The sequence below is a fragment of the Salvelinus alpinus genome, chromosome 14 (assembly GCF_045679555.1).
Source record: "Salvelinus alpinus chromosome 14, SLU_Salpinus.1, whole genome shotgun sequence".
Lineage (NCBI taxonomy): Eukaryota > Metazoa > Chordata > Actinopteri > Salmoniformes > Salmonidae > Salvelinus > Salvelinus alpinus.
Window position 1 is genome coordinate 22,018,312 of NC_092099.1, and position 16,275 is coordinate 22,034,586.

The 16,275-nt window shown below is 40.5% G+C and overlaps 1 protein-coding gene across 2 annotated transcripts in view; it reads right to left on the bottom strand.

Annotated features, from left to right (window-relative positions):
- The window catches only part of LOC139539166 (PTB domain-containing engulfment adapter protein 1), a 172,450-nt gene extending 158,995 nt beyond the window's left edge, over positions 1–13,455 (bottom strand). For both annotated transcript variants that reach the window (XM_071342017.1, XM_071342013.1), the window contains exon 1: positions 13,332–13,455. The gene's annotated coding sequence lies outside the window, so the exon portion shown is untranslated. The remainder of the gene's footprint in view (positions 1–13,331) is intronic.
- Between the last annotated feature and the right edge of the window lie 2,820 nt (positions 13,456–16,275).

Below are 16,275 nucleotides of genomic sequence, written 5' to 3' on the forward strand. Positions count from 1 at the left end.
AACAATTACCACGGGACATTTTAAAAACACATTTACTGGAAGAAATGTGCAGATGCAGTTTTCTAACAGAACTTTTGTAAAAATCGGCCTGTTTTTTGTGACATTTTCCATAAACTCAGTTAAATATCTGCTCTGAATTAAGCTTCAAAGATGTCTGCAGAAAGATCGGGGTGTCAGCTCTGACATGACACCTTGACTTGGAAAAAAGTATCTTCTGGTTATTGAAGTACAGTAAGTAAAGGGAATTTAAATCCGGTAACAGAATTACGGAACAAGAATTACATCATGGGTCCCTGATCTGTACCATACAAAAATGCATAATTATGGATGTGAATATCATTCTCTTCATGGTAATGTATCCTGAATAGATACACAAAGGTAGAGATATGCAATATGCTCCTTTGCATATTTGGGTATTATTCTACACACATGCTAGTATTCTAATGAACTCCGCCCCCAAACAAGACCACATTTGGTTGGACTGGACCAAATCTGAACCAATCATAGTCTATGTTTCACTAGTTTGGACGTCACAGTACAGCACAGTAGGGTTCAGTACAGTTCAGTACCGTACAGTACAATACATTATACTGTACTCTATTCTAGTGTGCTCTATTGTACTGAACTCTACTGTACCGTACTATACTTATCTCTTCTGTTTGGTACAAACTTGTGAAACATACATGTAGACTTCCATTATTGGTTCAGATTTGGTCCGGCCGGGGCGGACTGATCCAATTTCAACTACTTTCAAAGTCCATGGACGTCCGTGGTCGGTCGGTCCTCAGTGGTTGAGGATGCTTGTTACAATAAATGGAAAGCAGGTGGTAGGTGTCATGGTAGGTCACAGTGAGAGCCGGGAGAGGTGACATTAACAGAAGAGAGAGAGAGCCAGAGAGAGACAGAGCGAGAGAGGTTGTCTGGACTGTTTTCACAGTCTTGCTTTGACTCCCAGATGATAGAAAGAAAAAGAAAACAGTTATGAGCTGAACATAACAGCATGCCAGTGGAAATGAGTATAGTAGCAGGTGACGCAACTGTGGTTTCAAATCAAATCAAAATGTATTTGTCACATGCGCCAAATACAACAGGTGTAGACCATACAGTGAAATGCTTAATTACAAGCCCTTAACCAACAATGCAGGTTTAAGTAAGTAAAAAAAGTCAATGTGTCAATGTGCGGGGGGCACCGGTGTCAAGGTAATTATGTACATGTAGGTAGAGTTATTAAAGTGGCTATGCATGGATAAGATAATAACAGAGAGTAGCAGCAGCGTGGAGGGGGGGTGGGCAATGCAAATAGTCTGGGTAGCCATTTTATTAGCTGTCCAGGAGTCTTATGGCTTGGGGGTAGAAGCTGTTTAGAAGCCTCTTGGACCAAGACTTGACGCTCCAGTACCGCTTGCCGTGCCGTAGCAGAGAGAACAGTCCATGACTAGGGTGGCTGGAGTCTTTGACAATTTTTATGGCCTTCCTCTGACACCGCCTGGTATAGAGGTCCTGGATGGCAAGAAACTTGGCCCCGGTGATGTACTGGGCCGTACGCACTACCCTCTGTAGTGCCTTGCGGTTGGAGGACGAGCAGTTGCCATACCAGGCAGTGATGTAACCCGTCAGGATGCTCTCAATGGTGCAGCTGAAAAACCTTTTCAGAATCTGAGGACCCATGCCAAATCTTTTCAGTCTCCTGAGGGGGAATAGGTTTTGTCGTGCCCTCTTCACGACTGTCTTGGTGTGCTTGGACCATGTTAGTTTGTTGATGATGTGGACGCCAAGGAACATTGAAGCTCTCAACCTGCTCCACTACAGCCCGGTCGATGAGAATGGGGGGGGGGGGGGGGGGATCGGTCCTCCTTTTCCTGTAGACCACAATCATCTCCTTTGTCTTGATCACGTTGAGGGAGAGGTTGTTGTCCTTGCACCACATGGTCAGGTCTCTGACCTCCTCCCTATAGGCGGTCTCATCGTTGTCAGTGATCAGGCCTACCACTGTTGTGTCGTCTGCAAACTTAATGATGGTGTTGGAGTCGTGCCTGGCCGTGCAGTCATGAGTGAACAGGGAATACAGCAGGGAACTGAGAACCCCGTGTTGAGGATCAGTGTGGCGGATGTGTTGTTACTTACCCTTACCAACTGGGGGCGGCCCATCAGGAAGTCCAGGATCCAGTTGCAAAGGGAGGAGTTTAGTCCCAGGGTCCTTAGCTTAGTGATGAGCTTTGTGGGCACTATGGTCTTGAACGCTGAGCCGTAGTCAATGAATAGCATTCTCACATAGGTGTTCCTTTTGTCCAGGTGTGAAAAGGCAGTGTGGAGTGCAATAGAGATTGCATTATCTGTGGATCTGTTGGTGCGGTATGCAAACTGGAGTGGGTCTAGGGTTTCTGGGATAATGGTGTTGATGTGAGCCATGACCAGCCTTTCAAAGCATTTCATGGCTGCAGACGTGAGTGCTACGAGTCAGTAGTCATTTAGGCAGGTTACCTTAGTGTTCTTGGGCACAGGGACTATGGTGGTCTGCTTGAAACATGTTGGTATTACAGACTCAGCCAGAGAGAGGTTGAAAATGTCAGTGAAGACACTTGCCAGTTGGTCTGCGCATGCTCGGAGTACATAAACAAACTTATCAGTAAAAACACTATAACTAATTGGTAGGTCTACCTTTTCTTGTTACTTTTGTGAACTTTCATTATCCTCCCTTCTCATGAAGGAGAGAAACTAGAAAATATCTTAAAGATATGTGGGTTTTTGGTAATGGAAATACAAGGCACATTCAATGTTTCTTAAACTTAAGACATGAAGGTCAGTCAATACGGAACATTTCAAGAATTTTGAAAGTTTCTTCAAGTGCAGTCACAAAAACTAGCATGCGCTATGATGAACCTGGCTCCCACGAGGACCGCAACAGGAATGGAAGACCAGAGTTACCTCTGCTGCAGAGGATAAGTTCATTAGAGTTACCAGCCTCAGAAAATGCAGCCCAAATAAATGCTTCACAGTGTTCAAGTAACAGACACATCTCAACATCAACTGTTTAGAGGAGACTGTGTGAATCAGGCCTTCATGGTCAAATTGCTGCAAAGAAACCACTACAAAAGAAACACCAATAAGAAGAAGAGACTTGTTTTGGCCAAGAAACACGAGCAATGGACAATAGACCGGTGGAAATGTGTCCCTTGGTCTGGAGTCCAAATTGGAGATTTTAGGTTCCAACCGCCATGTCTTTGTGAGACTCAGTGTGGGTGAACGGATGATCTCTGCATGTGTATTTCCCACCGTAAAACATGGAGGAGGTGTTATGGTGTGGGGTGCTTTGCTGGTGACGCTGTCTGTGATTTATTTAGAATTCAAGTCACACTTAACCAGCATGGCTACCACAGCATTCTGCAGCGATACGACATCCCATCTGGTTTGGGTTTAGTGGGACTATCATTTGTTTTTCAACAGGACAATGACCCAATACACCTCCAGGCTGTGTAAAGGCTATTTTATCAAGAAGAAGAGTGATGGAATGCTGCATCAGATGACATGGCCTCCACAATCCCCCGATCTCAACCAAATTGAGATGGTTTGGGATAAGTCAGCATACAGTAGAAGTCAAAAGTTTACATACACCATAGCCAAATACATTTAAACTCAGTTTTTCATCATTCCTGACATTTAATCTGAGTAACAATTCCCTGTCTTTGGTCAGTCAGGATCACTACATTATTTTAAGAATGTGAAATGTCAGAATAATAGTAGAGAGAATGATTTATTTCAGCATTTATTTCTTTCATCACATTCCCAGTGGGTCAGAAGTTTACATAGACTCAATTAGTATTTGGTAGCATTGCCTTTAAATTGTTTAACTTGGGTCAAACGTTTTGGGTAGCCTTCCACAAGCTTCCGACAATAAGTTGGGTGAATTTTGGCCCATTCCTCCTGACAGAGCTGGTGTAACTGAGTCAGGTTTGTAGGCCTCCTTGCTCGCACACGCTTTTCAGTTCTGCCCACAAATGGTCTATAGGATGGAGGTCAGGGCTTTGTGATCTCCACTCCAATACCTTGACTTTGTTGTCCTTAAGCCATTTTGACACAAATTTGGAAGTATGCTTGGGGTCATTGACCATTTGGAAGACCCATTTGCAACCAAGCTTTAACTTCCTGGCTGATGTCTTGAGATGTTGCTTCAATATATCCACATCATTTTCCTCCCTCATGATGCCATCTATTTTGTGAAGTGCACCAGTCCCTCCTGCAGCAAAGCACCCCCACAACATGATGCTGCCACCCCGTGTTTCACGGTTGGGATGGTGTTCTTCGGCTTGCAAGCCTCCCCCTTTTTCCTCCAAACATAATGATGGTCATTATGGCCAAACAGTTCTATTTTTGTTCCATCAGACCAGAGGACATTTCTCCAAAAAGTACGATCGTTGTCCCCATGCAAACCATAGTCTGGCTTCTTTATGGCGGTTTTGGAGCGGTGGCTTCTTCCTTGCTGAGCAGCCTTTCAGGTTATGTCAATATAGGACTCGTTTTACTGTGGAAATATACTTTTTTACCTGTTTCCTCCAGCATCTTCACAAGGTCCTTTGCTGTTGTTCTGGGATTGATTTGCACTTTTCACACCAAAGTACGCTCATCTCTAGGAGACAGAACGCATCTCCTTCCTGAGCAGTATGACGGCTGCGTGGTCCCATGGTGTTTATAGTTGTGTACTATTGTTTGTACAGATGAACGTGGTACCTTCAGGCATTTGGAAATTGCTCCCAAGGATGAACCAGACTTGTGGAGGTCTACAAATTTTTTTCTGAAGTCTTGGCTGATTTCTTTTGAATTTCCCATGATGTCAAGCAAAGAGGCACTGAGTTTGAAGGTAGGCCTTGAAATACATCCACAGGTACACTTCCAACTGACTCAAATTATGTCAATTAGCCTATCAGAAGCTTCTAAAGCTATTACATCATTTTCTGGAATTTTCCAAGCTGTTTAAAGGCACAGTCAATTTAGTGTATGTAAACTTCTGACCCACTGGAATTGTGATACAGTGAATTATAAGTGAAATAATCTGTCTGTAAACAATTGTTGGAAAAATTACCCTTGTCATGCGCAAAGTAGATGTCCTAACCGACTCGTCAAAACTATAGTTTGTTAACAAGAAATTTGTGGAGTGGTTGAAAAACAAGTTTTAATGACTCTAACCTAAGTGTATGTAAACTTCCGACTTCAACTGTATTTGGGAACTCCTTTAAGACTGTTGGAAAAGCATTCCAGGTGAAGCTGGTTGAGAGAATGCCAAGAGTGTGCAAAGCTGTCATCAAGGCAAAGGGTGGCTATTTGAAGAATCTCAAATATAAAATATATTTAGATTTGTTTAACACTTTTTTGGTTACTACATGATTCCATGTGTGTTATTTCATAGTTGTGATGTCTTAAGTATTATTCTACAATGTAGAAAATAGTAAAAATAAAGAAAAACCCTTATGTTCTAAGTAGGTGTTCTAAAACTTTTGACCAGTAGTGTATATGCTTTCATTTCTCAAAAATATAGACTCGTAGCTTTCATTTGAAACACAGTTTGACATGTTCATATGAACTTTACATGTTAGTGCCCATGGGTCCTTTTACATGGAAATGCACAGAAGTAGAAAAACACAGAAAGTGCCAATTGAATTTTAAAATACATTCTAATGTGTGCCTGGGAGTTGAGCAGTATTTACATTTTCTTTTATACTGTAGGCCTTTTAATTCTGTAGCTCGGGTGTTCCAAATATACTTCCAGTTTGACACATTGTGTGACTAACAAAGGGTCCCATCACAGCTTGAAAAACCTTTATTCAATAACAACAATACCCGTCTGCCTGGAAAAATTAAGACAAATACTTTGCACTCACCGAAGGGGAAATACAACAGGACCTAATCACTTTCCACCACCTCATTTGCAAGGGGCTATAATTAATTGAGATGTGTAATAAGTGCAGAGAAGATTTATTAACTCATTGCGTCTGTGAAATTCAAAGCTTTGACATTTAAGGTAGTCAATTCACAAGTCAGGCAAAACAAAAATAAAAATGACCTCGGCTTCAGTGACTGACTCCTGCCACACTATGTGCTGCATTAAAGAACAAACAATTCAGACATTGAAATGTCATTATCATGTAGTTTGCACATAGACATTATATTAATTATTAGCATATGTGTGAGATAAGCGCAGGTTCTCCATTGAGTGTCCATTACGTTTTGCCTAATTGAGTGTTTTCCTGTGATAAGGACGAGGCCAAAAGTAAATTCTGATCAATAGTAGTGTTACACGCTATACCGAAACTTTTTAAAAAGTTTGGTACTAGAATTTTGGTTACGTTTGGTACTTCTGTCAAATGTGTCTCATGTGATTGAGAGAATCAAGTCTGTATCAGTGCAGCCACTTTATAGCGTGAAGAGCAAAGTGCCTGCTACACTTACTTACTCATTGCTAGAGCTGTCTGGGCTACATTGTTAGCTACCCATTCATGCTGCACAGACGTTAACACACTTGAATGACGCAACGCGGCATGTAGGAATGTTGAAACTGTTCATTACTGTTTGCAAAATAATGTCCATACAGGCTAGAATACTTTTACAATGGAAGACGACATCGGTAGTGTACAGCTTTAAATGTAGGCCAACTTTCCTTGGTAATATATGCAAAATATGCTGATTTGAAAGCTGATTGTCACCAAAGAATTATTAATTCACTTTGTCTCCTTCGCCAACAAAAACTCATTCACTTCTTCGTCTCCTGACTGGTTTCCGCTACATTCCATAGCCACAATGTCATATCCCACAGCCACATTCTGCCTTGCAAATGAGTCATTACTTTCTTAAAGAGACAGCAAACACTTTTAGAAAATAAGAGACTGCTTCTTCTATGCAAATGTTGTTGATCAGTACAATAAAATAATATGTTCTCCTAGCATCCAATTAAATAATTCCTAAATGGAAGGGATTGTTTGTCATCTGTAGCCCCATGAAATCAGCTAACGAGCTCAATAACTCAACGCATGCACACACTCCTATTGAATAATATGCATTCAACTATTTTGTGAATAGACCTAGGCTACATCTTGAATTACACAGTTACACAGTCTCCAAATGTTTTACATAACAATGTTAAATGTAATGATATTGAACTCAAAAGATGCTCAACGATTGAACAGAGCAGTAGCTGAGTTTATCTGTCTGGATCAAGTGCCATTTTGTGACTGTGGCTGATACAACTTTTTTTGTTTCGGTATACAGTATCGTGATACTAAATCTGGCATCGAAGTCCAAATTCAATAGAATGCAGCAGTAAGTGCTAGAGAAGCAGCTCCCAGGCAAGCTGTTTGAAGATTAACGGAGTGATGGAGATCTCAGTGACAGTGAAGAATAGGCAGCATCAGCTGATAGTAATGATGTTATCAGTCACTGAGTATGGTCTCTGACTCAGACAGACACATGAAGTATCTGCAAAGACAACTGAACGAGAATGCTGAGTACACCGAGGAGAATACTGTTGTTGATATAAAGTTGGGCCAAGGGAAATGCTCAACCTTGACACAATGGCTAACATGCTGACCACACCGCTCGTATCGTGTGCGCGAGTGTTGCAAAATAAATTGACACATACCTGTTTTTCAATTATTGCACGCACGCTGCTCGCAAGCGTCAACGAGCGTCTGTGTAGCCAGGCGCTAAAATAGAACTCGGTTCTATTTGTGATGCGCGACGCGCTGCAAGTCCTGCCTCTCCCATCTCCTCATTGGTTTCTAGGAGCATATACCCACGTGCCATCTCCTCATTGGTTTTTAAGAGCATATACCCTCGCGGGTGATTGAAAGATGAACTGAGGTCACACTCCAGTTCAGTTGGTTGTGGTAATGCACCTTAAAGTTGGTAAAACACCGCCATGTAAAGTCCAAAGAAGAATAAGAAGCCTGAAGGAGAAGAGATTACTAGAAACAAACTTGGTTTACCGTTTTATCTGTGGATTAATTGTCGGAGTAGAGGACCTTGTGCATTTCAGGTAAAATAAAAACCAAATGTTTATATCTCAGGACAAATTAGCTAGCAACAGCAAGCTATCTAGCTAATTTGCCATAAATGATTCATGCTTTTTGACCGGTCCCCAAATTAATATAATTGGTTCAGAGTTTGTTTTGATATTTCAACCTGCGTGTCCTGATCGCGTCTGGTGTGGGTGGACAAAATCAACTTGTGCAGTCTGGTCAGCATGTAAGTACAAAAACTATTAGGCTTGGGCGGTATACCATATATACTGTATACCAGGGTATTTGGAAATAGCCGCGGGATGGTTTTTCAATACCATCAATAGTGTTGAAACTATTTATTTTAAGTTTTTCAATACATTTTAATATTTGTAGAGTTAGGTTCTAAATAACAGGGTAAAAACTGACGGACAACTATGAAAAGTTGTTTTATTCACCCAATGGGTCAGACAGCTGAACAGACAAAGACATGTTCCCACCAGCACAAGTATATATACCCCAATTCAGGTGAAGTCTCCTCCTTCCCTCTAAACATTACATCTTTATTGCTAGGCAAGAAGTTAAGTGATGTGGGTAATAAACTGTTCCTTCTTCCTTAACCTCTCTGGGATAGCGGGACGCTAGCGTCCCAACAGCCTGTTAAAATGTAGAGCGCCAGATTAAAAAAAAAATCTATAAAATCAAACTTTATTAAATTACACATATAAGATACCAAATTAAAGCTACACTCGTTGTGAATCCAGCCAACATGTCAGATTTCAAAAAGGCTTTTCGGCGAAAGCATAAGATGCTATTATCTGATGATAGTACAGAAGCTACACTCTCTTTTTTGACAATTTCAACCATGCCGGCGCTACTCAAAACGCAGAAATAAAATATAAAACATGCATTACCTTTGACGAGATTATTTTGTTGGCACTCCAATATGTCCCATAAACATCACAAATGGTCCTTTAGTTCGATTAATTCCGTCCATATATATCCAAATTGTCCATTTATTTGGCGCCGTTGTACCAGGAAAAAACAGCGTTCAATTTGCGCAAAATCACGACAAAATATCTAAAAAATTACCTCTAAACTTTGCCAAAACATTTCAAAGTACTTTTGTAATACAACTTAAGTTATTTGTAAACGTTAATAATCGATCAAATTGAAGACTGGTCAATCTGTTTTCAATACAGGATATCAACAAACTCACGGTACTTTTCAAGTCTTGCTCAACTCTCAAACATAAACAAACGACGTCACTCCACTTCCGGGTCAATATCTTTCTCTGTTAACTAAGGAAAAACCTTAACCTTTTTCCATACAATGGCGACATCCAGTGGAAGCAGTAGGAACTACGTGTATACTGATTAGAATTCTGGTTTGCCCATAACATCCCATTGAACATACAGGAACTTAAAAAGAAAAAAGTTAGTCCTCAGGGTTTTGACTGCTATATAAGTTCTGTTATACTTACAGATATGATTCAAACAGTTTTAGAAACTTCAGACTGTTTCCTATCCAAATCTACTAATAATATGCATATCTTATATTCTGGGGATGAGTAGCACGAAGTTGAAATTGCGCATGCTATTTTTCCCTAAGTGAAAACTCTGCACCCTATCCTCAAGAAGTTTTTAATGTGACCTGACCTGGGCCCCCATTCCTCACTAATCCACAGCTCTCCACCCTTATCAGTGTCCGCACCCTTATCAGTGTCCGCAACCAGTACATTCCAAGCCCCTGGCTCATATCCAACCTTAATTGACTCCACCATATACATTCCTCCTACAGATTACCATTAACTTCTGGTGTAACAAGCAGACTGTGGCCCTTCCCCTTTCCATAGGATCCCTGATGTCTAATACCCTGACTAATCCGCTCGTGTCGCGTGCGCGAGCATTGCAAAATAAATGTAGCAATATATGTTATTCAATCATTGCACCCACACTGCTCGCGCGCGCCAACGAGCGTCTGCGTTGCCAAGGGCTAAAATAGAAGCCATTCCTATTTCTGACGCAGATCGCGCTGCAAGTCTTGCCTCTCCCATCTCCTCATTGGTTTATAGAAGCAGGTACCCACGTGCCATCTCCTCATTGGTTATACCCACGTGGGTGATTGAAAGACGAACTGTTTTGCCGGTTGTCGTCGTAGTACTATGAAAGTGTAGATGCCAATCACCATATAAGTTCAAAGATGAAAACGCCTGGAAGGAGGAGACTAGAAACTATTCGGTTGACCGTTTTATGTGTGGATTAATTGTCGGAGTAGAGGACCTTGTGCATTTCAGGTAAAATAACAACTCAATGTTTATATCCCAGGACAAATTAGCTAGCAACAGCAAGCTAGCTAAATGGGACAAATTAGCTAGCAAGTGCAAGCTAACTAGCTAAATTGCCATACATGTTTAATGCTTTTCGACCTGTCCCCAAATTAATGTCATTGGTTCAGAGTTTGTTTTGATATTTTAACCTGCGTGTCGTGATCGCGTTTGGTGTAGGGGGACAAAATAAATGTATGCATGATAGCGCACGATGGCGCACGTGTGCAGCCGGTTTGAGTTCCGTGTAACAATATTTCAAGTTTAGAAGTCAGAACCCATCAGTAGCTACAGGGTTTGTAGCTAACGTGTCTGAATACTTATGTAAATGTGATATTTCTGTTTGTATTTTTATACATTAGCAAAAAAATCTAAAAAACAGTTTATGATTTGTCATTATTGGATATTGTGTGTAGATTAATGAGAGGGATTTTTTTAGCTATTTTAGAATAAAGCTGTAACGTAACAAAATGTGGAAAAAGTCAAGGGGTCTGGATACTTTCCGAATGCACTGTATGCTTAACTTTATGAGCTGAAATGCCTGTCTTTGCAATTAATTTATTCTCATTTGCAGATTTAGGTAGCAGCTACTAGGGTTGCACAATTCTGGGAACTTTCAAAAAATCCTTTCCAGAAATCCTGTTTTGGAAGATTCCAGATTTCCTGCTTATGCCCTCCTGATTCCTGGTTTCCTCCAACCGGGATTTCAGGAAAACCAGGGAATTTATTGAACGTTCCCGGAATTTTACAACCCTAGCAGCTACCACGGAAATTCACTATTACTTGTGCTAATTTTGTTAGCATTCTGGTAATAGCCTCCCAATAGGTTTTTTCTGCGTTTTTTGGTGTCCCCTTGTGTATAAGCCGATAATACCGTATATCCCGATATGACAGAAGGACTGTTTGACGTAATGAAAATCTGGATACTGCCCAACCCTAAAAACGTATCAATTAGTCACCGTCTAAAATGACATTCTGAAGACAATTATTGCCAGACACAGCATTCTCTAACATTTAAAACATCAGAAAAAAATGTGATGAATCAAATTACCAAAAAACATTTAGGCTAGTCAAGACTAAGATCTAGGAAGCAAGAGAACGAAAAGGACAACTTTGAGTTAACCTATACGCCTATGATCAGATCTGCACACTCAACTGTTGAGTAACTCTACCAAACCTGTGTCAACCTAAATTACTGTGATTATCATCCCTCTACTGCACTTCAAACAAGTGCCATTGCAGACAACAACACACAACTGACTGACAGCGCTTGACTTGTTTCAAGTGCATCCTTCACAGAGCTCAGCATTAATCAGAACGGTATAATTCAGTGGAACGTTCCTAAACCGAGCACAACCATACTGCGGTGGCACACTGTAGTCTACATGTCAGTTCAGGGAGTTTTAGCTGAATAAGATTGGGTTCTTTGTCGCCTTGCTTATATTATGACCTTAATTTAATTCTGAATTTACTGTGTACAATAAAAGCCTAAAGGCATCACACATGGCATTAAGAGCTGCTCAAGTGGCACACACAAAAAGCTGAAAATATCAGTTTCCAGTAGGCTTCTGCTACATAATGGCCAAACTGGGATTGACTAAAATGTGTGTTAACAAAATGGAACACGTGATGAGATGAACAAAAGCATCTTCTGAGATCTTAGAACAGCAACAAGGCTTGGGAAATAGTTGGTAGCACTTTACCAAAACAAGTTCATCACAATGGAAACATTGTTTTCCCAGATACGGTAGGCTATATACTGTAGATATCCTTGTTTCTCAGGTAATGGGCAGTGTGTAGCACACACTGTTTGGGAGGTGGAGATATTTCCTAATAAACCAGTCAATCAAGTCATCAAACGACCACAGAGACAGTACAATACTGTTTCAGTGATCAAAATCTACATCAATAGAAATGATGTATGAGACATGGCAGGTGAATAGGACACAGACAGCATCCGACAGTACTTTTACCATGTGAAATATGCCAACAAAGACATGCTTATACTAACCACATGTCCTCAAGTCTAGTGGACAGAGTTAAATCTGACAATAAAAGCCAAAACCTGTTCTCTCTGAGAGGAAAATGACTGCATGTCATTTCCATTCAGACTTCCTCTTTTGCTCTAAGGTGAAAACTACAGTGCCCAAAGTATTTATCTCTACACTGCCCAACCACTGGATGAGTGATCCAATTATATTACAAAATACTTCCCCCATGGAGGAAATAGTACAACGTATTGACCAGCAAGTAGCAATAGGCTTGTGAAGTGAAGGCACCATAGTGAACAGTGTGAAAAATAAAGCTTGCTGAGTGACAACGATTATTAACGGGATATCTGCAAACAGAAATATCACCATTATTGAAAACAGGTCCTAGTAACGTTAGTAGTAGACTAGTAGTAACAGCAATAATATTTTATTAATCAGCTGTGGAATGTATAATTTGGATGGCAATGACATGTTTGTTATCTGAAAGTCTGAGAAATCGATAAACAAATGCTTTTAAGCAGTATATCAGAGTGAAAATGACCATGTCGTAACAGAGTTATAACTGGTATCTATAAACTGCAGCAATGAAAATAAAAAACAACTGAAACACTGAGCTGGTGACTTGATTTATATGCATGCAGTTGTGGCACATAATTCCAATTAACGAATTGGCGATGCCGCTGCCTCGTGACGTTATGTCTCCCAGTAGTCAAACTTTCAATTCTACTTGCACTTGACGTTCCGCAGCCGTGTTGAAGCATAATAACCTGTCTGTCCGCACGCGGTGCAAAGTTTCTTGACAACATCACCGTGCAAAATGTGGATGTGGTTGACATAGAATGGCCTAAAATAAATGTAAACATGTTGCACTTGCAAGAAGTGAATCCTTATTCTTCACTAGGCTGCGCGAAAGTGTTTTGAAGAGTAAACAACAAAAAGGTTACACAAACATGATGCGACTAAGCATCCGAACACAAAACTGTTGAAAAGTGCTAGCCAAAGATGCATGAAAAGGATCAACTTACTTACCTAACAACACGATACTTATCAGCCTGTCCTGTAAAATGGTCCTCGGCGATATCACATCAACACACTCTCATTCCGTCCTCTCATCTCCTCAACACAGAGCTGCTGGTAAAAGTTAGTGACGTCAACGTACTCGGGTTAACGTAGCTGTTCTGGAATTGCCCGCAAGCTGCACATTTAAAGTGACAGATCATGGGTTGGTGACCAATTTGACATAAGTCTGGACATCAAGTGCCACCTTCCAGGGTAATTTGCAGCTGAAAAAAAATGTATAATCAACTGACAAATTGCAACTAAATTGCAGGTATTAGTCATTGTAATTCGTACTGTGTGTATAAGTCAATAAATTATATATTTCGAACCAGACAAGTGATTGTATACAAATGTAAGCAAGATTTTAAATGATTTTGTTTTGCTCAAATATTATATCTGTTTCAGCTTTTTGCGGTCAATTTGCAGTCTACAAATAATTTCTAATTATGTTCCAGGCACCCGACCATTCTCTCAATAAAAAATCGTCCCATGGCTGGATCTAGAACAAACTAATTTACCCACTTGTCTCACCTTTATCCCAAGTTAAACACATATCTGGGGAATCTGTGGGGTTTACATGTTTTTATTATTATTAAGAGAGTAGGGCCATGGATGGGATTAATTCAGAGTTTTATGTCTTATATTTATTTTCTGGAAATTGCACCCTTTTATCTCCTATTGTTTTTAACATGTCCATTACAGTTGAAAATTGCATTTCAACAAGAGTGCTCACAGAAAATGTACATGTGGACATTTTCCATTGGTGAAATTAGGCCCTGTAAGAGTGCGGAAAAGAACCGCTCCAGATATCCATCACCATCACAGCTCATCACACCAGCATTCAAAAGAAGACTATCACAAAATATCTCTGAAATATTGATGGTAGAAATGTTCAGGTGAGACATCTCTGACTGATGATGATATGAAAGTTCATCAGCAGGGAAATTGCTTACATTTTCAGAGTTTTCAGATATACGTAAAAAATAAAATAAAAATGCCAGAGATGCTGAGAGCAGAGGTCTGTTCCCTGTTGTTTATTCTGAGTGAGGTTAGGTGGACGGTAACCTTGTTGTGAATGAGGTTAGGTGGACGGTAACCTTGTTGTGAATGAGGTTAGGTGGACGGTAACCTTGTTGTGAATGTGGTTAGGTGGACGGTAACCTTGTTGTGAATGAGGTTAGGTGGACGGTAACCTTGTTGTGAATGAGGTTAGGTGGACGGTAACCTTGTTGTGAATGAGGTTAGGTGGACGGTAACCTTGTTGTGAATGAGGTTAGGTGGACGGTAACCTTGTTGTGAATGAGGTTAGGTGGACGGTAACCTTGTTGTGAATGAGGTTAGGTGGACGGTAACCTTGTTGTGAATGTGGTTAGGTGGACGGTAACCTTGTTGTGAATGAGGTTAGGTGGACGGTAACCTTGTTGTGAATGAGGTTAGGTGGACGGTAACCTTGTTGTGAATGAGGTTAGGTGGACGGTAACCTTGTTGTGAATGAGGTTAGGTGGACGGTAACCTTGTTGTGAATGAGGTTAGGTGGACGGTAACCTTGTTGTGAATGAGGTTAGGTGGACGGTAACCTTGTTGTGAATGAGGTTAGGTGGACGGTAACCTTGTTGTGAATGAGGTTAGGTGGAAGGGGGTATCACATAAAACGTTGACTTAACACTCTAATACACCTAAAGAAACTCTGACTGCTGCAAACTTGAAAGGCTGGTTGTGATCCTTACAGTTTTGTTTGTCTGTTATTCGTTGGATGTAGACGACATCAGCCTGGTTCAATACCACTGTTAGCTGAGGAGATTTTAATCTTGGTTTAAAGTGCATCATATATTAAGTTTGGTTTCGCTCAGTTTAGTGTTGTATAATGTAATAAGACCCTCCAGTTAGCGTTGATGAACCAAGAGAGCCTTCATCATACACTTTCCTATGGGAATATCATATTTGAGTCAGTGTCGACTTGTGATCCAGAGGGAGAGACAAGGGATTAGTAATTAAGTAGTTTTATGAACAATCGAAAAAACAGTAATTAAAATGATGAAATGGTAAGGCAATATAATAATACCCATGTATTATACTGTATGCTTTCTTTCACTAAGTCAGTAGTTTAATTAACCCTCAGTAGTATACCAAGTTGAATTCGAACACATTGTAATTTACAGCAATGACTTGGGTAAGAATTTCAGAGGAGATGTAGGGGTTGAATGATCCAATTGGGAACTGGATATGATGAGGTAGCCATGGTATTATCATAACCTAAACTAGCTTCAATGCTAAACCTTAGGACGGTGGCATAATTACAGTACAAGAAACACAAACAAGGATACATACCATGAGAATGATGCTTGAGCCAGTATGAATGATATACTAAAAAATATGTTTTTGTGTGCTTGAATGACCATGCCGTCACTGCTACAGAGAGATGAAATACTTACAGCACAAAAATCCTGATGACTAAAATGGTGCTAAAACTGCACTCTCAAAGAACTGATAAACATCAGAGATTTGGGAAGCTGCCTATCAGTCAAGGCTCTGCCCCTCTGTCCCAGCTATTTTAAACACCAAGCCCTGTCAATTTAATTTACTTTCTCTAACGAAGATGCCATTTTCGCTCCCGTTATCGGAGCCTTGCAGGCAGAGCAATTCCTCCCCTCCTCTGCAACTGGGTGCATTTCCCATCACACAATGTGATAATCTGACCAACAAAAAGCCCAGCATTCTAGGCAAATCTATGATGGCCTAAAACATCAATAAATTTCTAATACAGATTATGTTCTGCACGAAACAGATTAACTTCACTGCACATAGACAGAGATGCATGAATTCTATGTAGCGAGCTCACAATCTGTAATCTGAACATGTATAATTATGGCATCACAGAAGATAGTTATAACTCTATGTGGTTTGGGTTTGTTCT